Source organism: Pseudophryne corroboree (genome assembly GCF_028390025.1).
Source record: "Pseudophryne corroboree isolate aPseCor3 chromosome 7 unlocalized genomic scaffold, aPseCor3.hap2 SUPER_7_unloc_1, whole genome shotgun sequence".
NCBI classification, from domain to species: Eukaryota; Metazoa; Chordata; class Amphibia; order Anura; family Myobatrachidae; genus Pseudophryne; species Pseudophryne corroboree.
Window position 1 is genome coordinate 1,150,015 of NW_026967608.1, and position 23,104 is coordinate 1,173,118.

General features: G+C 37.7%; 3 non-coding genes across 3 annotated transcripts; all 3 read left to right on the top strand.

Moving 5' to 3' along the window:
* The first annotated feature begins 7,599 nt into the window (after positions 1-7,599).
* Positions 7,600-7,673, top strand: TRNAS-ACU (transfer RNA serine (anticodon ACU)). The gene has a single exon. It is a non-coding gene; the product is annotated as a tRNA-Ser (tRNA).
* A 1,095-nt stretch (positions 7,674-8,768) lies between these two features.
* TRNAS-ACU (transfer RNA serine (anticodon ACU)) lies at positions 8,769-8,842 on the top strand. Its single transcript has one exon. It is a non-coding gene; the product is annotated as a tRNA-Ser (tRNA).
* Positions 8,843-9,938: 1,096 nt separating this feature from the next.
* On the top strand, positions 9,939-10,012 carry TRNAS-ACU (transfer RNA serine (anticodon ACU)). The gene has a single exon. It is a non-coding gene; the product is annotated as a tRNA-Ser (tRNA).
* Positions 10,013-23,104: the final 13,092 nt, after the last annotated feature.

Below are 23,104 nucleotides of genomic sequence, written 5' to 3' on the forward strand. Positions count from 1 at the left end.
GGCTATCTATTGCAGGATGTGTGGTTTCTGATATTTATTAAGTAAACATCCACACATCAGTGTGTAATATTCTATACAGTCGGTAACAAACAGAATTGTTGTTATGTAAACTTCTTTGCCTACTATGATTATTAGCATATAGATTTTCGCCTAGCAGATAATCAATTAATTAATCCTCCTCCACTACAGATTTTATTAAATTGCATCCAGTGTCAAGAGCTTTGGAATCAATTCCTTTACTCTAAAACACACTACTGTTCACAGGGGATGCTACAAACTATCATAAAGAATCTTTTGAGATAATTATTACTTTGGAGGAGTCCAATAAATGACACATAATCACCTTGTACTTTATTTGTTTAATTTTTAGGGTATACCAATAGGTAAATTTTTTTCCCTTATTCTATACACATTATTTTTAATTGTCATAATAAAATTTATATTTTTAAACAATAAATATTTACAAATAAACGTATAAATTGTTTTTGAAAGAGTGCACCCACAAAGAGGCTTTTTCTCCTTGGTTCCCCATCTCTTTGGAAGGACCAATTTTTGTTTCCAGTATGTACTTTTTGCAAAGTGTCTCTGTGGCGCAATCGGTTAGTGTGTCCGGCTACTAATCTAAAGGTTGGTGGTTCAATCCCACCCAGGGATGTAATTGACATTGTTATCAGATTTTGGTGATCTTTAAGTAGACAAGTCAAAATTTAAAACCCCCTGTTATGGTGTAGGGTACCTGGCCTTCTCTGATGTAATCAGAGTCAGATTTGATTCAGTGATTTTATAAAAACAGCTAGGAAGCACAATTTAGCAGTGGGTTGCAGAGATAAAGAAATATGCTGGCAAAAAAATCCAATTGAGTGATTAAACAGCTCTTCATTTTCAGGCTTTATTTTTATGCTAACAAATTTGTTCTCTGAAAAGTGTCCACAAAGCCAAGTCTCTGATTAACACCTTTGTAGGGATGGTTTTTCACCTATTACTAAATTAAACTTGCTTCATTGGAAAGGCAGCAAGATGCATCCTCATTTCAATGTCTACTGAAATAATACAGGTTGACACCAGGAAACATTAACGCCACTGCATCCTTGCTGCTTTCTCATGTAGAAGTCTGTTTAATGTGAAAACAAGGTGATATCTAATTAGCACACAGGTAAGGAATTAAGAAAATCTTTATTTAAGGGTGAAGATGTTTCTCACAAAATCGTTGCCCCAATGCATCATTGAAATTCAAGCTGGAAAGATGATTTTAATATATCACTTGTACATTTTGTATTGCTCTTCTGGTGACAATGTAGTTTGTTTTTGTCAATTACCCTTTTAATAATAGGGTAAAGAAAATTAAGTGGATTTTTTAAAGAAAACTATACTGTCAATATACTATTAAAACAAATTAAAATGGTAAAAGTTATTGTACTTTAAGTAAAAATAAAAAAGCAAAAATATCAATCCCAGTTTTGATTACTAAAATTAACAAAAAAAAAATGCATATAGCAGAGGATAGTTTCAATCTGCCTACCTCTGGGTTATGTGCCCAGCATGCTTCCATTGCTGTACTCTGCTGCACATGTAAGTGCAATAGATCCTAAAGCACTCACTCATCATGGGAAAGTACCAATGTGTTTCTTCGTTGGTTGATGGAAGAAACATCTTACAAAAACTCTCCAGATTATTGACTTTTTAAAGTTTTTCTAGGAAAAGTTTTAGATGAATGCTTATTAGCCTTTGTCAGTATGTACTTTTGCAAAGTGTCTCTGTGGCGCAATCAGTTAGTGTGTATGGCTATTAACCAAAAGGTTGGTGGTTCAATCCCACCCAGGGACGTAATTGACCTTGTTATCAGGTTTTGGTGATCTTTAAGTAGACAAGTCAAAATTTCAAATCCCCCTGTTCTGGTGTAGGGTACCTGGCCTTCTCTGATGTAATCAGAGTTAGATTTGATTCAGTGATTTTATAAAATCAGTTAGGAAGCACAATTTAGCAGTGGGTTGCAGAGAAAAAGAAATATGCTGGCAAAAAAAATCCAATTGAGTGATTAAACAGCTCTTAATTTTCTGGCTTTATTTTTATGCTAACAAATTTGTTCTCTGAAAAGTGTCCACAAAGCCAAGTCTCTGATTAACACCTTTGTAAGGATGGTTTTTAACCTATTACTAAATTAAACTTGCTTCATTGGAAAGGCAGCAAGATGCATCCTCATTTCAATGTCTACTGAAATAATACAGGTTGACACCAGGAAACATTAACGCCACTGCATCCTTGCTGCTTTCTCATGTGGAAGTCTGTTTAATGTGAAAACAAGGTGATATCTAATTAGCACACAGGTAAGGAATTAAGAAAATCTTTATTTAAGGGTGAAAATGTTTCTCACAAAATCGTTGCCCCAATGCATCATTGAAATTCAAGCTGGAAATATGATTTTAATATATCACTTGTACATTTTGTATTGCTCTTCTGGTGACAATGTAGTTTGTTTTTGTCAATTACCCTTTTAATAATAGGGTAAAGAAAATTAAGTGGATTTTTGAAAGAAAACAATACTGTCAATATACTATTAAAACAAATTAAAATGGTAAAAGTTATTGTACTGTAAGTAAAAATAAAAGAGCCAACATATCAATCCCAGTTTTGGAATACTTTAATTAACAAAAACAAATGCATATAGCAGAGGATAGTTTCAATCTGCCTACCTCTGGGTTATGTGCTCAGCATGCTTCCATTGCTGTACTCTGCTGCACATGTAAGTGCAATAGATCCTGAAGCACTCACTCATCATGGGAAAGTACCAATGTGTTTCTTCGTTGGTTGATGGAAGAAACATCTTACAAAAACTCTCCAGATTATTGACTTTTTAAAGTTTTTCTAGGAAACGTTTTAGATGAATGCTTATTAGCCTTTGTCAGTATGTACTTTTGCAAAGTGTCTCTGTGGCGCAATCAGTTAGTGTGTATGGCTATTAACCAAAAGGTTGGTGGTTCAATCCCACCCAGGGACGTAATTGACCTTGTTATCAGATTTTGGTGATCTTTAAGTAGACAAGTCAAAATTTCAAACCCCCTCTTATGGTGTAGGGTACCTGGCCTTCTCTGATGTAATCAGAGTTAGATTTGATTCAGTGATTTTATAAAAACAGCTAGGAAGCACAATTTAGCAGTGGGTTGCAGAGAAAAAGAAATATGCTGGCAAAAAAATCCAATTGAGTGATTAAACAGCTCTTCATTTTCTGGCTTTATTTTTATGCTAACAAATTTGTTCTCTGAAAAGTGTCCACAAAGCCAAGTCTCTGATTAACACCTTTGTAAGGATGGTTTTTCACCTATTACTAAATTAAACTTGCTTCATTGGAAAGGCAGCAAGATGCATCCTCATTTCAATGTCTACTGAAATAATACAGGTTGACACCAGGAAACATTAACGCCACTGCATCCTTGCTGCTTTCTCATGTAAAAGTCTGTTTAATGTGAAAACAAGGTGATATCTAATTAGCACACAGGTAAGGAATTAAGAAAATCTTTATTTAAGGGTGAAGATGTTTCTCACAAAATCGTTGCCCCAATGCATCATTGAAATTCAAGCTGGAAAGATGATTTTAATATATCACTTGTACATTTTGTATTGCTCTTCTGGTGACAATGTAGTTTGTTTTTGTCAATTGCCATTTTAATAATAGGGTAAAGAAAATTAAGTGGATTTTTAAAAGAAAACAATACTGTCAATATACTATTAAAACAAATTAAAATGGTAAAAGTTATTGTACTTTAAGTAAAAATAAAAGAGCCAAAATATCAATCCCAGTTTTGGATTACTTTAATTAACAAAAAAAAATGCATATAGCAGAGGATAGTTTCAATCTGCCTACCGCTGGGTTATGGGCCCAGCATGCTTCCATTGCTGTACTCTGCTGCACATGTAAGTGCAAGAGATCCTGAAGCACTCACTCATCATGGGAAAGTACCAATGTGTTTCTTCGTTGGTTGATGGAAGAAACATCTTACAAAAACTCTCCAGATTATTGACTTTTTAAAGTTTTTCTAGGAAACGTTTTAGATGAATGCTTATTAGCCTTTGTCAGTATGGACTTTTGCAAAGTGTCTCTGTGGCGCAATCAGTTAGTGTGCACGGCTATTAACCAAAAGGTTGGTGGTTCAATCCCACCCAGGGACGTAATTGACCTTGTTATCAGATTTTGGTGATCTTTAAGTAGACAAGTCAAAATTTCAAATCCCCCTGTTCTAGTGTAGGGTACCTGGCCTTCTCTGATGTAATCAGAGTTAGATTTGATTCAGTGATTTTATAAAAACAGCTAGGAAGCACAATTTAGCAGTGGGTTGCAGAGAAAAAGAAATATGCTGGCAAAAAAAATCCAATTGAGTGATTAAACAGCTCTTAATTTTCTGGCTTTATTTTTATGCTAACAAATTTGTTCTCTGAAAAGTGTCCACAAAGCCAAGTATCTGATTAACACCTTTGTAAGGATGGTTTTTAACCTATTACTAAATTAAACTTGCTTCATTGGAAAGGCAGCAAGATGCATCCTCATTTCAATGTCTACTGAAATAATACAGGTTGACACCAGGAAACATTAACGCCACTGCATCCTTGCTGCTTTCTCATGTGGAAGTCTGTTTAATGTGAAAACAAGGTGATATCTAATTAGCACACAGGTAAGGAATTAAGAAAATCTTTATTTAAGGGTGAAGATGTTTCTCACAAAATCGTTGCCCCAATGCATCATTGAAATTCAAGCTGGAAATATGATTTTAATATATCACTTGTACATTTTGTATTGCTCTTCTGGTGACAATGTAGTTTGTTTTTGTCAATTACCCTTTTAATAATAGGGTAAAGAAAATTAAGTGGATTTTTGAAAGAAAACAATACTGTCAATATACTATTAAAACAAATTAAAATGGTAAAAGTTATTGTACTGTAAGTAAAAATAAAAGAGCCAACATATCAATCCCAGTTTTGGAATACTTTAATTAACAAAAACAAATGCATATAGCAGAGGATAGTTTCAATCTGCCTACCTCTGGGTTATGTGCTCAGCATGCTTCCATTGCTGTACTCTGCTGCACATGTAAGTGCAATAGATCCTGAAGCACTCACTCATCATGGGAAAGTACCAATGTGTTTCTTCGTTGGTTGATGGAAGAAACATCTTACAAAAACTCTCCAGATTATTGACTTTTTAAAGTTTTTCTAGGAAACGTTTTAGATGAATGCTTATTAGCCTTTGTCAGTATGCACTTTTGCAAAGTGTCTCTGTGGCGCAATCAGTTAGTGTGTATGGCTATTAACCAAAAGGTTGGTGGTTCAATCCCACCCAGGGACGTAATTGACCTTGTTATCAGATTTTGGTGATCTTTAAGTAGACAAGTCAAAATTTCAAACCCCCTCTTATGGTGTAGGGTACCTGGCCTTCTCTGATGTAATCAGAGTTAGATTTGATTCAGTGATTTTATAAAAACAGCTAGGAAGCACAATTTAGCAGTGGGTTGCAGAGAAAAAGAAATATGCTGGCAAAAAAATCCAATTGAGTGATTAAACAGCTCTTCATTTTCTGGCTTTATTTTTATGCTAACAAATTTGTTCTCTGAAAAGTGTCCACAAAGCCAAGTCTCTGATTAACACCTTTGTAAGGATGGTTTTTCACCTATTACTAAATTAAACTTGCTTCATTGGAAAGGCAGCAAGATGCATCCTCATTTCAATGTCTACTGAAATAATACAGGTTGACACCAGGAAACATTAACGCCACTGCATCCTTGCTGCTTTCTCATGTAAAAGTCTGTTTAATGTGAAAACAAGGTGATATCTAATTAGCACACAGGTAAGGAATTAAGAAAATCTTTATTTAAGGGTGAAAATGTTTCTCACAAAATCGTTGCCCCAATGCATCATTGAAATTCAAGCTGGAAAGATGATTTTAATATATCACTTGTACATTTTGTATTGCTCTTCTGCTGACAATGTAGTTTGTTTTTGTCAATTACCATTTTAATAATAGGGTAAAGAAAATTAAGTGGATTTTTAAAAGAAAACAATACTTTCAATATACTATTAAAACAAATTAAAATGGTAAAAGTTATTGTACTTTAATGAAAAATAAAAGAGCAAAAATATCAATCCCAGTTTTGGATTACTTTAATTAACAAAAAAAATGCATATAGCAGAGGATAGTTTTAATCTGCCTACCTCTGGGTTATGGGCCCAGCATGCTTCCATTGCAGTACTCTGCTGCACAAGTAAGTGCAAGAGATCCTGAAGCACTCACTCATCATGGGAAAGTACCAATGTGTTTCTTCGTTGGTGGATGGAAGAAACATCTTACAAAAACTCTCCAGATTATTGACTTTTTAAAGTTTTTCTAGGAAACATTTTAGATGAATGCTTATTAGTCTTTGTCAGTATGTGCTTTTTGCAAAGTGTCTCTGTGGCGCAATCGGTTAGTGTGTCCGGCTACTAACCAAAAGGTTGGTTGTTCAATCCCCCCCAGGGACGTAATTGACCTTGTTATCAGATTTTGGTGATCTTTAAGTAGACAAGTCAAAATTTCAAATCCCCTCTTATGGTGTAGGGTACCTGGCCTTCTCTGATGTAATCAGAGTTAGATTTGATTCAGTGATTTTATAAAAACAGCTAGGAAGCACAATTTAGCAGTGGGTTGCAGAGAAAAAGAAATATGCTGGCAAAAAAATCCAATTGAGTGATTAAACAGCTCTTCATTTTCTGGCTTTATTTTTATGCTAACAAATTTGTTCTCTGAAAAGTGACCACAAAGCCAAGTCTCTGATGAACACCTTTGTAAGGATGGTTTTTCACCTATTACTAAATTAAACTTGCTTCATTGGAAAGGCAGCAAGATGCATCCTCATTTCAATGTCTACTGAAATAATACAGGTTGACACCAGGAAACATTAACGCCAATGCATCCTTGCTGCTTTCTCATGTGGAAGTCTGTTTAATGTGAAAACAAGGTGATATCTAATTAGCACACAGGTAAGGAATTAAGAAAATCTTTATTTAAGGGTGAAGATGTTTCTCACAAAATCGTTGCCCCAATGCATCATTGAAATTCAAGCTGGAAAGATGATTTTAATATATCACTTGTACATTTTGTATTGCTCTTCTGGTGACAATGTAGTTTGTTTTTGTCAATTACCATTTTAATAATAGGGTAAAGAAAATTAAGTGGATTTTTGAAAGAAAACAATACTGTCAATATACTATTAAAACAAATTAAAATGGTAAAAGTTATTGTACTTTAAGTAAACATAAAATAGCTAACATATCAATCCCAGTTTTGGATTACTTTAATTAACAAAAAAAATGCATATAGCAGAGGATAGTTTCAATCTGCCTACCTCTGGGTAATGGGCCCAGCATGCTTCCATTGCAGTACTCTGCTGCACATGTAAGTGCAAGAGATCCTGAAGCACTCACTCATCATGGGAAAGTACCAATGTGTTTCTTCGTTGGTTGATTTAAGAAAATTCTTACAAAAACTCTCCAGATTATTGACTTTTTAAAGTTTTTCTATGAAACGTTCTAGATGAATGCTTATTAGCCTTTGTCAGTATGTACTTTTTGCAAATTGTCTCTGTGGCGCAATCGGTTAGTGTGTCTGGCTACTAACCAAAAGGTTGGTGGTTTAATCCCACCCAGGGACATAATTGACCTTGTGATCAGGTTTTGGTGATATTTAAGTAGACAAGTCAAAATTTCAAACCCCCTCTTATGGTGTAGGGTACCTGGCCTTTTCTGATGTAATCAGAGTTAGATTTGATTCAGTGATTTTATAAAAAACAGCGAGGAAGCACAATTTAGCAATGGGTTGCAGAGAAAAAAAATATGCTGGCAGAAAAATCCAATTGAGTGATTAAACAGCTCTTCATTTTCTGCCTTTATTTTTATGCTAACAAATTTGTTCTCTAAAAAGTGTCCACAAAGCCAAGTCTCTGATTAACACCTTTGTAGGGATGGTTTTTCACCTATAACTAAATTAAACTTGCTTCATTGGAAAGGCAGCAAGATGCATCCTCATTTCAATGTCTACTGAAATAATACAGGTTGACACCAGGAAACATTAACGCCACTGCATCCTTGCTGCTTTCTCATGTAGAAGTCTGTTTAATGTGAAAACAAGGTGATATCTAATTAGCACACAGGTAAGGAATTAAGAAAATCTTTATTTAAGGGTGAAGATGTTTCTCACAAAATCGTTGCCCCAATGCATCATTGAAATTCAAGCTGGAAAGATGATTTTAATATATCACTTGTACATTTTGTATTGCTCTTCTGGTGACAATGTAGTTTGTTTTTGTCAATTACCCTTTTAATAATAGGGTAAAGAAAATTAAGTGAATTTTTTAAAGAAAACTATACTGTCAATATACTATTAAAACAAATTAAAATGGTAAAAGTTATTGTACTTTAAGTAAAAATAAAAGAGCAAAAATATCAATCCCAGTTTTGATTACTTAAATTAACAAAAAAAATGCATATAGCAAAGGATAGTTTCAATCTGCCTACCTCTGGGTTATGGGCCCAGCATGCTTCAATTGCAGTACTCTGCTGCACATGTAAGTGCAAGAGATCCTGAAGCACTCACTCATCATGGGAAAGTACCAATGTGTTTCTTCGTTGGTTGATGGAAGAAACATCTTACAAAAACTCTCCAGATTATTGACTTTTTAAAGTTTTTCTAGGAAACGTTCTAGATGTATGCTTATTAGCCTTTGTCAGTATGTACTTTTTTGCAAAGTGTCTCTGTGGCGCAATCGGTTAGTGTGTCCGGCTACTAACCAAAAGGTTGGTGGTTCAATCCCACCCAGGGACGTAATTGACCTTGTGATCAGATTTTGGTGATCTTTAAGTAGACAAGTCAAAATTTCAAATCCCCTCTTATGGTGTAGGGTACCTGGCCTTCTCTGATGTAATCAGAGTTAGATTTGATTCATTGATTTTATAAAAACAGCTAGGAAGCACAATTTAGCAGTGGGTTGCAGAGAAAAAGAAATATGCTGGCAAAAAAAATCCAATTGAGTGATTAAACAGCTCTTCATTTTCTGGCTTTATTTTTATGCTAACAAATTTGTTCTCTGAAAAGTGTCCACAAAGCCAAGTCTCTGATTAACACCTTTGTAGGGATGGTTTTTCACCTATTACTAAATTAAACTTGCTTCATTGGAAAGGCAGCAAGATGCATCCTCATTTCAATGTCTACTGAAATAATACAGGTTGACACCAGGAAACATTAACGCCACTGCATCCTTGCTGCTTTCTCATGTAGAAGTCTGTTTAATGTGAAAACAAGGGGATATCTAATTAGCACACAGGTAAGGAATTAAGAAAATCTTTATTTAAGGGTGAAAATGTTTCTCACAAAATCGTTGCCCCCAATGCATCATTGAAATTCAAGCTGGAAAGATGATTTTAATATATCACTTGTACATTTTGTATTGCTCTTCTGGTGACAATGTAGTTTGTTTTTGTCAATTACCATTTTAATGATAGGGTAAAGAAAATTAAGTGGATTTTCAAAAGAAAACAATACTTTCAATATACTATTAAAACAAATTAAAATGGTAAAAGTTATTGTACTTTAATGAAAAATAAAGAGCAAAAATATCAATCCCAGTTTTGGATTACTTTAATTAACAAAAAAAATGCATATAGCAGAGGATAGTTTCAATCTGCCTACCTCTGGGTAATGGGCCCAGCATGCTTCCATTGCAGTACTCTGCTGCACATGTAAGTGCAAGAGATCCTGAAGCACTCACTCATCATGGGAAAGTACCAATGTGTTTCTTCGTTGGTTGATTTAAGAAAATTCTTACAAAAACTCTCCAGATTATTGACTTTTTAAAGTTTTTCTAGGAAACGTTCTAGATGAATGCTTATTAGCCTTTGTCAGTATGTACTTTTTGCAAATTGTCTCTGTGGCGCAATCGGTTAGTGTGTCTGGCTACTAACCAAAATGTTGGTGGTTCAATCCCACCCAGGGACATAATTGACCTTGTGATCAGGTTTTGGTGATATTTAAGTAGACAAGTCAAAATTTCAAACCCCCTTTTATGGTGTAGGGTACCTGGCCTTCTCTGATGTAATCAGAGTTAGATTTGATTCAGTGATTTTATAAAAAACAGCTAGGAAGCACAATTTAGCAATGGGTTGCAGAGAAAAAAAATATGCTGGCAGAAAAATCCAATTGAGTGATTAAACAGCTCTTCATTTTCTGCCTTTATTTTTATGCTAACAAATTTGTTCTCTAAAAAGTGTCCACAAAGCCAAGTCTCTGATTAACACCTTTGTAGGGATGGTTTTTCACCTATAACTAAATTAAACTTGCTTCATTGGAAAGGCAGCAAGATGCATCCTCATTTCAATGTCTACTGAAATAATACAGGTTGACACCAGGAAACATTAACGCCACTGCATCCTTGCTGCTTTCTCATGTAGAAGTCTGTTTAATGTGAAAACAAGGTGATATCTAATTAGCACACAGGTAAGGAATTAAGAAAATCTTTATTTAAGGGTGAAGATGTTTCTCACAAAATCGTTGCCCCAATGCATCATTGAAATTCAAGCTGGAAAGATCACTTGTACATTTTGTATTGCTCTTCTGGTGACAATGTAGTTTGTTTTTCTCAATTACCCTTTTAATAATAGGGTAAAGAAAATTAAGTGGATTTTTTAAAGAAAACTATATTGTCAATATACTATTAAAACAGAGGGTTTGAGTTTGCCTGCACTGCTACAGTTGATTTCATTAAATCATGTTGAGCCAACAGTATCAGAGTGTCATGAATTTATTACAATGAAACAAGAGATTTCTATATATGTTGGCGGTGCGACCCCAGAGGTATTAAATATGTTTGTAGAAAAGGGAATTGGTCCCTCCAAAGAAATGGGGAACCAAAGAGAAAAAGCCTCTTTGTGGGTGCACTCTTTCAAAAACAATATATATATATATGTTATCTTTCAATATTTATTGTGTAAAAAATTATACTTTATTTCGACAATTAAAAATGATGTGTATAGAAAAAAGGGCAAAAATACCTATTGGTATACCCTATAGAACAGATAAATAAGGTACAAAGGTGATTATGTCTCATATAATAAGCTCCTCCAAAATAACAATGTATCTCAAAAGATTCTTTGTAATAGTTTGTAGCAACCCCTGTATATAGTGGTGTGTTTTAGAGTGAGGGCAATAATACCAAAACTCTTAACACGGGATGCAATTTAATAAAATCTGAATTGGAGGAGAGTTGATTAATTACATGCTAGGCGAAAATTTATATGCTGATAACTTAAGTAGGCAAAAAAGGATTATATAGCACTAATATGCTTATTACTGTACTTGTAAAGTATTACACAGTGATATTAAATGTTACACAATAAATGTCAGAAGTAACAAGTCCCACAGTAGGAAGCCGTAACTGACAATCGTTGAATTAGATACTATATTTGTATCAATTTGTCTCGCTAATGCGTACAACGAATACTGTCTGCTAAATCAGGTGTAACAAATATTGATTTTCACTGCAAGGATGATTATGCTAAAAAAACAGAACTGGTATATTAATTGGTTAACATTGACCTTGTAATAATAAAGGTGAGTATTGGAAAGTACCCGTGCCGTTGATCCACTGACTTCTGTTGCCTTCCCATGTGTGAAAAAGGTGTCACAGTGAATGGGAGGTGAGAGAGTCAGCGGCCGGAGCGGGTATGAAGGAAGACAGTGGCGTTACTTGCTGTTGTCGGGAAACGGAGAGGGGTTATCCTGATAACAATATTGTCATTGCAGGAAGAAACCCACTCCCGTCCCGCAATGAGTGCGCGCCGAAATACCTCTGATTAAGAGAGGGTCCTGCTGTTGTAGCCCCCGTGGATATCCTTGCTTGAGAAGCGTGTAAGGAGTTTTGCCTACGAATCCGGGTCCGTGAACGTTACACGGGATTCCCGGAAAGACGTCAGAATGACGTCAGAGTGTTTGAGAAGCGGACGTACGTTTCACCCTAGCCGGGTAATTCAACGATTGTCAGTTACGGCTTCCTACTGTGGGACTTGTTACTTCTGACATTTATTGTGTAACATTTAATATCACTGTGTAATACTTTACAAGTACAGTAATAAGCATATTAGTGCTATATAATCCTTTTTTGCCTACTTAAGTTATCAGCATATAAATTTTCGCCTAGCATGTAATTAATCAACTCTCCTCCATTTCAGATTTTATTAAATCGCATCCCGTGTTAAGAGTTTTGGTATTATTGCCCTCACTCTAAAACACACCACTATATACAGGGGTTGCTACAAACTATTACAAAGAATCTTTTGAGATACATTGTTATTTTGGAGGAGCTTATTATATGAGACATGATCACCTTTGTACCTTATTTATCTGTTCTATAGGGTATACCAATAGGTATTTTTGCCCTTTTTTCTATACACATCATTTTTAATTGTCGAAATAAAGTATAATTTTTTACACAATAAATATTGAAAGATAACATATATATATATATATTGTTTTTGAAAGAGTGCACCCACAAAGAGGCTTTTTCTCTTTGGTTCCCCATTTCTTTGGAGGGACCAATTCCCTTTTCTACAATATACTATTAAAACAAATTAAAATGGTAAAAGTTATTGTACTTTAAGTAAAAATAAAAGAGCAAAAACATCAATCCCAGTTTTGATTACTTAAATTAACAAAAAAAAAATGCATATAGCAAAGGATAGTTTCAATCTGCCTACCTCTGGGTTATGGGCCCAGCATGCTTCCATTGCAGTACTCTGCTGCACATGTAAGTGCAAGAGATCCTGAAGCACTCACTCATCATGGGAAAGTACCAATGTGTTTCTTCGTTGGTTGATGGAAGAAACATCTTACAAAAACTCTCCTGATTATTGACTTTTTAAAGTTTTTCTAGGAAACTTTCTAGATGTATGCTTATTAGCCTTTGTCAGTATGTACTTTTTGCAAAGTGTCTCTGTGGCGCAATCGGTTAGTGTATCTGGCTACTAACCAAAAGGTTGGTGGTTCAATCCCACCAAGGGACGTAATTGACCTTGTTATCAGATTTTGGTGATCTTTAAGTAGACAAGTCAAAATTTCAAACCCCCTGTTATGGTGTAGGGTACCTGGCCTTCTCTGATGTAATCAGAGTTAGATTTGATTCAGTGATTTTATAAAAACAGCTAGGAAGCACAATTTAGCAGTGGGTTGCAGAGAAAAAGAAATATGCTGGCAAAAAAAATCCAATTGAGTGATTAAACAGCTCTTCATTTTCTGGCTTTATTTTTATGCTAACAAATATGTTCTTTGAAAAGTGTCCACAAAGCCAAGTCTCTGATTAACACCTTTGTAGGGATGGTTTTTCACCTATTACTAAATTAAACTTGCTTCATTGGAAAGGCAGCAAGATGCATCCTCATTTCAATGTCTACTGAAATAATACAGGTTGACACCAGGAAACATTAAAGCCACTGCATCCTTGCTGCTTTCTCATGTAGAAGTCTGTTTAATGTGAAAACAAGGTGATATCTAATTAGCACACAGGTAAGGAATTAAGAAAATCTTTATTTAAGGGTGAAGATGTTTCTCACAAAATCGTTGCCCCAATGCATCATTGAAATTCAAGCTGGAAAGATGATTTTAATATATCACTTGTACATTTTGTATTGCTCTTCTGGTGACAATGTAGTTTGTTTTTGTCAATTACCATTTTAATAATAGGGTAAAGAAAATTAAATGGATTTTTGAAAGAAAACAATACTGTCAATATACTATTAAAACAAATTAAAATGGTAAAAGTTATTGTACTTTAAGTAAAAATAAAAGAGCCAAAATATCAATCCCAGTTTTGGATTACTTTAATTAACAAAAAAAAATGCATATAGCAGAGGATAGTTTCAATCTGCCTACCGCTGAGTTATGGGCCCAGCATGCTTCCATTGCAGTACTCTGCTGCACATGTAAGTGCAAGAGATCCTGAAGCACTCACTCATCATGGGAAAGTACCAATGTGTTTCTTCATTGGTTGATGGAAGAAACATCTTACAAAAACTCTCCAGATTATTGACTTTTTAAAGTTTTTCTAGGAAAAGTTTTATATGAATGCTTATTAGCCTTTGTCAGTATGGACTTTTGCAAAGTGTCTCTGTGGCGCAATCAGTTAGTGTGCATGGCTATTAACCAAAAGGTTGGTGGTTCAATCCCACCCAGGGACGTAATTGACCTTGTTATCAGATTTTGGTGATCTTTAAGTAGACAAGTCAAAATTTCAAACCCCCTGTTCTGGTGTAGGGTACCTGGCCTTCTCTGATGTAATCAGAGTTAGATTTGATTCAGTGATTTTATAAAAACAGCTAGGAAGCCCAATTTAGCAGTGGGTTGCAGAGAAAAAGAAATATGCTGGCAAAAAAAATCCAATTGAGTGATTAAACAGCTCTTCATTTTCTGGCTTTATTTTTATGCTAACAAATTTGTTCTCTGAAAAGTGACCACAAAGCCAAGTCTCTGATTAACACCTTTGTAAAGATGGTTTTTAACCTATTACTAAATTAAACTTGCTTCATTGGAAAGGCAGCAAGATGCATCCTCATTTCAATGTCTACTGAAATAATACAGTTTGACACCAGGAAACATTAACGCCACTGCATCCTTGCTGCTTTCTCATGTAGAAGTCTGTTTAATGTGAAAACAAGGTGATATCTAATTAGCACACAGGTAAGGAATTAAGAAAATCTTTATTTAAGGGTGAAGATGTTTCTCACAAAATCGTTGCCCCAATGCATCATTGAAATTCAAGCTGGAAAGATGATTTTAATATATCACTTGTACATTTTGTATTGCTCTTCTGGTGACAATGTAGTTTGTTTTTGTCAATTACCCTTTTAATAATAGGGTAAAGAAAATGAAGTGGATTTTTTTTAAGGAAAACTATACTGTCAATATACTATTAAAACAAATTAAAATGGTAAAAGTTATTGTACTTTAAGTAAAAATAAAAGAGCAAAAATATCAATCCCAGTTTTGATTACTTAAATTAACAAAAAAAAAATGCATATAGCAAAGGATAGTTTCAATCTGCCTACCTCTGGGTTATGGGCCCAGCATGCTTCCATTGCAGTACTCTGCTGCACATGTAAGTGCAAGAGATCCTGAAGCACTCACTCATCATGGGAAAGTACCAATGTGTTTCTTCGTTGGTTGATGGAAGAAACATCTTACAAAAACTCTCCAGATTATTGACTTTTTAAAGTTTTTCTAGGAAACGTTCTAGATGTATGCTTATTAGCCTTTGTCAGTATGTACTTTTTGCAAAGTGTCTCTGTGGCGCAATCGGTTAGTGTGTCCGGCTACTAATCAAAAGGTTGGTGGTTCAATCCCACCCAGGGACGTAATTGACCTTGTTATCAGATTTTGGTGATCTTTAAGTAGACAAGTCAAAATTTAAAACCCCCTGTTATGGTGTAGGGTACCTGGCCTTCTCTGATGTAATCAGAGTTAGATTTGATTCATTGATTTTATAAAAACAGCTAGGAAGCACAATTTAGCAGTGGGTTGCAGAGAAAAAGAAATATGCTGGCAAAAAAAATCCAATTGAGTGATTAAACAGCTCTTCATTTTCTGGCTTTATTTTTATGCTAACAAATTTGTTCTCTGAAAAGTGTCCACAAAGCCAAGTCTCTGATTAACACCTTTGTAGGGATGGTTTTTCACCTATTACTAAATTAAACTTGCTTCATTGGAAAGGCAGCAAGATGCATCCTCATTTCAATGTCTACTGAAATAATACAGGTTGACACCAGGAAACATTAACGCCACTGCATCCTTGCTGCTTTCTCATGTAGAAGTCTGTTTAATGTGAAAACAAGGTGATATCTAATTAGCACACAGGTAAGGAATTAAGAAAATCTTTATTTAAGGGTGAAGATGTTTCTCACAAAATCGTTGCCCCAATGCATCATTGAAATTCAAGCTGGAAAGATGATTTTAATATATCACTTGTACATTTTGTATTGCTCTTCTGGTGACAATGTAGTTTGTTTTTGTCAATTACCCTTTTAATAATAGGGTAAAGAAAATTAAGTGGATTTTTTAAAGAAAACTATACTGTCAATATACTATTAAAACAAATTAAAATGGTAAAAGTTATTGTACTTTAAGTAAAAATAAAAAAGCAAAAATATCAATCCCAGTTTTGATTACTAAAATTAACAAAAAAAAAATGCATATAGCAGAGGATAGTTTCAATCTGCCAACCTCTGGGTTATGTGCCCAGCATGCTTCCATTGCTGTACTCTGCTGCACATGTAAGTGCAATAGATCCTAAAGCACTCACTCATCATGGGAAAGTACCAATGTGTTTCTTCGTTGGTTGATGGAAGAAACATCTTACAAAAACTCTCCAGATTATTGACTTTTTAAAGTTTTTCTAGGAAACGTTCTAAATGTATGCTTATTAGACTTTGTCAGAATGGACTTTTTTGCAAAGTGTCTCTGTGGCGCAATCGGTTAGTGTGTCCGGCTACTAACCAAAAGGTTGGTGGTTCAATCCCAACCAGGGACGTAATTGACCTTGTTATCAGATTTTGGTGATCTTTAAGTAGACAAGTCAAAATTTCAAACCCCCTGTTATGGTGTAGGGTACCTGGCCTTCTCTGATGTAATCAAAGTTAGATTTGATTCAGTGATTTTATAAAAACAGCTAGGAAGCACAATTTAGCAGTGGGTTGCAGAGAAAAAGAAATATGCTGGGAAAAAAAAATCCAATTGAGTGATTAAACAGCTCTTCATTTTCTGGCTTTATTTTTATGCTAACAAATTTGTTCTTTGAAAAGTGTCCACAAAGCCAAGTCTCTGATTAACACCTTTGTAGGTATGGTTTTTCACCTATTACTAAATTAAACTTGCTTCATTGGAAAGGCAGCAAGATGCATCCTCATTTCAATGTCTACTGAAATAATACAGGTTGACACCAGGAAACATTAATGCCACTGTATCCTTGCTGCTTTCTCATGTGGAAGTCTGTTTAATGTGAAAACAAGGTGATATCTAATTAGCACACAGGTAAGGAATTAAGAAAATCTTTATTTAAGGGTGAAGATGTTTCTCACAAAATTGTTGCCCCAATGCATCATTGAAATTCAAGCTGGAAAGATGATTTTAATATATCACTTGTACATTTTGTATTGCTCTTCTGGTGACAATGTAGTTTGTTTTTGTCAATTACCATTTTAATAATAGGGTAAAGAAAATTAAGTGGATTTTTAAAAGAAAACAATACTGTCAATATACTATTAAAACAAATTAAAATGGTAAAAGTTATTGTACTTTAAGTAAAAATAAAAGAGCCAAAATATCAATCCCAGTTTTGGATTACTTTAATTAACAAAAAAAAATGCATATAGCAGAGGATAGTTTCAATCTGCCTACCGCTGGGTTATGGGCCCAGCATGCTTCCATTGCTGTACTCTGCTGCACATGTAAGTGCAAGAGATCCTGAAGCACTCACTCATCATGGGAAAGTACCAATGTGTTTCTTCGTTGGTTGATGGAAGAAACATCTTACAAAAACTCTCCAGATTATTGACTTTTTAAAGTTTTTCTAGGAAACATTTTAGATGAATGCTTATTAGCCTTTGTCAGTACTGACTTTTGCAAAGTGTCTCTGTGGCGCAATCAGTTAGTGTGCACGGCTATTAACCAAAAGGTTGGTGGTTCAATCCCACCCAGGGACGTAATTGGCCTCGTTATCAGATTTTGGTGATCTTTAAGTAGACAAGTCAAAATTTCAAATCCCCCTGTTCTGGTGTAGGGTACCTGGCCTTCTCTGATGTAATCAGAGTTAGATTTGATTCAGTGATTTTATAAAATCAGCTAGGAAGCACAATTTAGCAGTGGGTTGCAGAGAAAAAGAAATATGCTGGCAAAAAAAATCCAATTGAGTGATTAAACAGCTCTTAATTTTCTGGCTTTATTTTTATGCTAACAAATTTGTTCTCTGAAAAGTGTCCACAAAGCCAAGTCTCTGATTAACACCTTTGTAAGGATGGTTTTTCACCTATTACTAAATTAAACTTGCTTCATTGGAAAGGCAGCAAGATGCATCCTCATTTCAATGTCTACTGAAATAATACAGGTTGACACCAGGAAAAATTAACGCCACTGCATCCTTGCTGCTTTCTCATGTGGAAGTCTGTTTAATGTGAAAACAAGGTGATATCTAATTAGCACACAGGTAAGGAATTAAGAAAATCTTTATTTAAGGGTGAAAATGTTTCTCACAAAATCGTTGCCCCAATGCATCATTGAAATTCAAGCTGGAAATATGATTTTAATATATCACTTGTACATTTTGTATTGCTCTTCTGGTGACAATGTAGTTTGTTTTTGTCAATTACCATTTTAATAATAGGGTAAAGAAAATTAAGTGGATTTTTGAAAGAAAACAATACTGTCAATATACTATTAAAACAAATTAAAATGGTAAAAGTTATTGTACTGTAAGTAAAAATAAAAGAGCCAACATATCAATCCCAGTTTTGGAATACTTTAATTAACAAAAACAAATGCATATAGCAGAGGATAGTTTCAATCTGCCTACCTCTGGGTTATGTGCTCAGCATGCTTCCATTGCTGTACTCTGCTGCACATGTAAGTGCAATAGATCCTGAAGCACTCACTCATCATGGGAAAGTACCAATGTGTTTCTTCGTTGGTTGATGGAAGAAACATCTTACAAAAACTCTCCAGATTATTGACTTTTTAAAGTTTTTCTAGGAAACGTTTTAGATGAATGCTTATTAGCCTTTGTCAGTATGTACTTTTGCAAAGTGTCTCTGTGGCGCAATCAGTTAGTGTGTATGGCTATTAACCAAAAGGTTGGTGGTTCAATCCCACCCAGGGACGTAATTGACCTTGTTATCAGATTTTGGTGATCTTTAAGTAGACAAGTCAAAATTATATGTGTTCAGATGAACATGGGAGGGCAGAAGGCTGCCTAATACTGAAGCACCCCCAAACAACAAAAGGCCATTCAAGCCTATACATCTGCCCACTAAATAGGCAAAGGAGGGGGAATGCACCTGACTCAAGCGCAGTGGAGAATGATTTCAACGTTGTGCAAGGTTCTGCAACCCTTTGAACTTGCCACACGTGAAGTCAGTTCAGACACTGCCAGCCTGAGTCAGGTCATTCCCCTCATCAGGCTTTTGCAGAAGAAGCTGGAGACATTGAAGGAGGAGCTAAAACAGAGCGATTCCACTAGGCATGTGGGACTTGTGGATGGAGCCCTTAATTCACTTAACCAGGATTCAATCTGTTGAAATCAGAGCACTACATTTTGGCCACCGTGCTCGATCCTAGATTTAAAACCTACATTGTATCTCTCTTTCCGGCAGACACAAGTCTGCAGAGGTTCAAAGACCTGCTGGTGAGAAAATTGTCAAGTCAAGCGGAACGTGACCCGTCAACAGCTCCTCCTTCACATTCTCCCGCAAGTGGGGGTGCGAGGAAAAGGCTAAGAATTCCGAGCCCACCCGCTGGCGGTGATGCAGGGCAGTCTGGAGTGAGTGCTGGCATCTGGTCCGGACTGAAGGACCTGGCAACGATTACTGACATGTCGTCTACTGTCACTGCATATGATTCTGTCACCTTTGAAAGAATGGTGGAGAATTATATGAGTGACTGCATCCAGGTAGGCACGTCAGTATGTATACTGGCAGGAAAAAGAGGCAATTTGGAGGCCCTTGCACAAACTGGCTTTATTCTACCTAAGTTGCCCTCCCTCCAGTGTGTACTCCAAAAGAGTGTTTAGTGCAGCCGCTCACCTTGTCAGCAATCGGCGTACGAGGTTACTTCCAGAAAATGTGGAGAAGATGATGATCATCAAAATGAATTATAATCAATTCCTCCGTGGAGACATTCACCAGCAATTGCCTCCAGAAAGTACACAGGGATCTGAGATGGTGGATTCCAGTGGGGACGAATTAATAATCTGTGAGGAGGGGGATGTACACAGTGAAAGGGGTGAGGAATCGGAGGATGATGAGGTGGACATCTTGCCTCTGTAGAGCCAGTTTGTGCAAGGAGAGATTGATTGATTGATTCTTTTTTGGTGGGGGCACAAACCAACCAGTCATTTCAGTCAGTCGTGTGGCAGACCCTGTCGCTGAAATGATGGGTTCATCAATGTTTTTCTTTTCAATCTAAGCCCCTGCAGTTTTCTGTAAGCATCTGCTTCGCTATGATGATCAACAAGTCACATAGGCAAACACTCAGGGCTGGAGGCGTAGATCTTAGGACCAGCTGCTACAAGCATGGCAGAGGTGTCACTATCACTGGTGACACCCAGAGAGGTGGCGAAGGAGATTGTAATGCAGTGCACGCAGATAAGCAGCGCAATGGTAAAAAGGAGGCATGGTCTCATAGGTAGGGGCGTGGCCTGAATCACCATTTTGTTGCTCCGGGTATCCCGGGGGTTGGGGGCTGCACCCGGGGACTAGTGTGTGAGTGGTGCTGGCTCCTGCACAGTGACAGAAACTGGGTGTTGCACGTAATGTCACAGTGAAACACCCATATTCTGTCACTGAAGAAGAGCCGGCACTTTGGTGTCACCCCCCTTGGCGGGTGACACTCGGGTGTGTGCCGCAACCCTGTTGTGATGCCACTGACCCATGGGAAGCTTTACGTGGCTTACCCATGTGTTAGTAGCCCCAAGCATCTTTTGTGTTAGTCCCTGAAGAAAAACTTCAAATATTGTTTACAATTTTGTAATCAATGGGCCTAATTCAGTAAGGATAGCAAATTCTGCTAAGTAACAGAATTTGCAATCCTTTGGTTCGCATGCTGGGGCCACCCATCACAGGGCATGGCCACCCAGCATGCCGCCTCCCTTCTTGACCACGCTGAAATTGCAGTCTCAGTGCAGTTCAGCGTGATCATAAAAAATGGGTTAGCCTCCTGTTGGTGCAGACTGTACGTGTGCGCAGGAAGCCGCCACCATTTTTGTGATCGCAGTGGCTGCATGTGATGTCATGCAGCCGCTCTGACCACGCCTCCTGTTTCTCCGTTGCCGACCCCATTTTGTAGCCCTGCCCCTGCACCGCTCCATCTCCGACTTTGAAATGGATTGTTGCTGACCCCCCCCCCCCGCACCGATTGACAGTCAGAGGTGATCGCATTATCTGCGGGGTGCCACAGAAAATGCAGGCGCATGCGTATGCTCTTAGCAATTTTTGCAGTTGGATTGCTTATTGCGATTACAATCCAACCTGAATCAGGCTCTATTACCTATCACAATGCACTGCAGGTAGTACAAAATGGGGTTAATATAGGAGAAAAACCCCCAGAGCTGTGCTCCTTAACTGTCCCTGGTGGCTAGTGGAGCAGCTGCCCAGTAATCAGTGTCCACGCCAGTGCGCACACGGCCCGCCCCCTACAGCCACGCTGGATCTCGGTATAGTGTGGGCACAGAAGCCCCTTACCTCCCTTTCATCAGCGGCCTCGTGATCCCGGAGGGCGGTGTGTGTGTGACTGACCTTAGGACGAAACCGGAGCCTCCGCTGCAGTGACCCAGCAACCAGGGCACGGGAGTATACTGCGCCGCTGGGAGTGATGGAGCTGCAGTAAAGATGTCTATTAGACCTAGCCTGCTGCAGCCCTTGTAGATTCTTATAAAAAAAGTTCTTCTTTTCTTGTCAAAATTAATAGCTAAGAATAGGCTGCCTGAGGCAGCCCCCTGTTAAGTGGCCTACTACTGAAGGCACCAACTACAAACTGAGCTCCCTGTTCATGGAAGCGAGGTTATAGAGCAGGGGGCGCTGAGCATCTTGGGAACAGTCAAAAGCTTTGAGCCTGTTGGTGCCTCAGATCAAGATCCTACTCTACACCCCAATGTGAATCCTTGTGGAGTCCAGTGTACCCCACAGAAGAAATGAATGTGTCACACCCATTGGCAGCAACATTAGAATAGCTGCTGATGGGCACAATTGAGAAAGGAAGGGGGGAAAACATTTGAATCCAGCACATATATGTAATTTGAATATGTAATTTGTACCTTCCTACTTTAAAATGTAATGGATGAACCTCACCCTGTGAGAACTATCTTTATGATCAAGAGATCTCATATGCAAGATAAGTATGTGTTGGCAGAGGCGCTCACTGGGCAGAGATGCTGATCGCATCTCTGGCATGTGCCGGTGCACTGCGGCACCAGCACACACACACACTTCAGACCTGATCTCCTGTTGTGTGAATATGCACAGCAGAGATCAGATCTGAATTAGGCCCTATATACAGCTGTCAGTAAGGCAGGGATCTGCTGCTGCCAGTGAGGCAGGGATCTGCTGCTGCCAGTGAGGCAGGGATCTGCTGCTGCCAGTGAGGCAGGGATCTGCTGCTGCCAGTGAGGCAGGGATCTGCTGCTGCCAGAGAGGCAGGGATCTGCTGCTGCCAGTGAGGCAGGGATCTGCTGCTGCCAGTGAGGCAGGGATCTGCTGCTGCCAGTGAGGCAGGGATCTGCTGCTGTCAGTGAAGCAGTGATCTGCTGCTGTCAGTGAGGCAGTGATCTGCTGCTGTCAGTAAGGCAGGGATCTGCTGCTATAAGTGAGGCAGGTATGTGCTGCTGTCAATGAGGCAGGGATGTGCTGCTGTCAGTGAAGCAGGGATGTGCTGCTGTCAGCAAGGCAGTGATCTGCTGCCCACTATCTCCCTATCACCCCTGCCTGAGTCACACACTTTCCCTGTCACCCCTGCCCCAGTTACCCACTATCTCCCAGTCACCGCTGCCTCAGTTAACCACTATACCTGCGACCCCTGCCTCAGTCACCCACTATACCAGTCACCCCTGCTTTAGTCACCCACTATCTCTGTCACCCCTGCCTCAGTCAACCACTATCTCCATATCACCCCTGCCTCAGTCACCCACTATCCCTGTCACCCCTGCCTCAGTCTCCTACTGTCCCTGTCACCCCTGCCACAGTCATCCACTATATCCCTATCACCCCTGCCTTAGTCACTGACTATCTCCCAGTCACCCCGGCCTCAGTCACCCACTAATACATGCTTCAGTCACCCACTATCAAC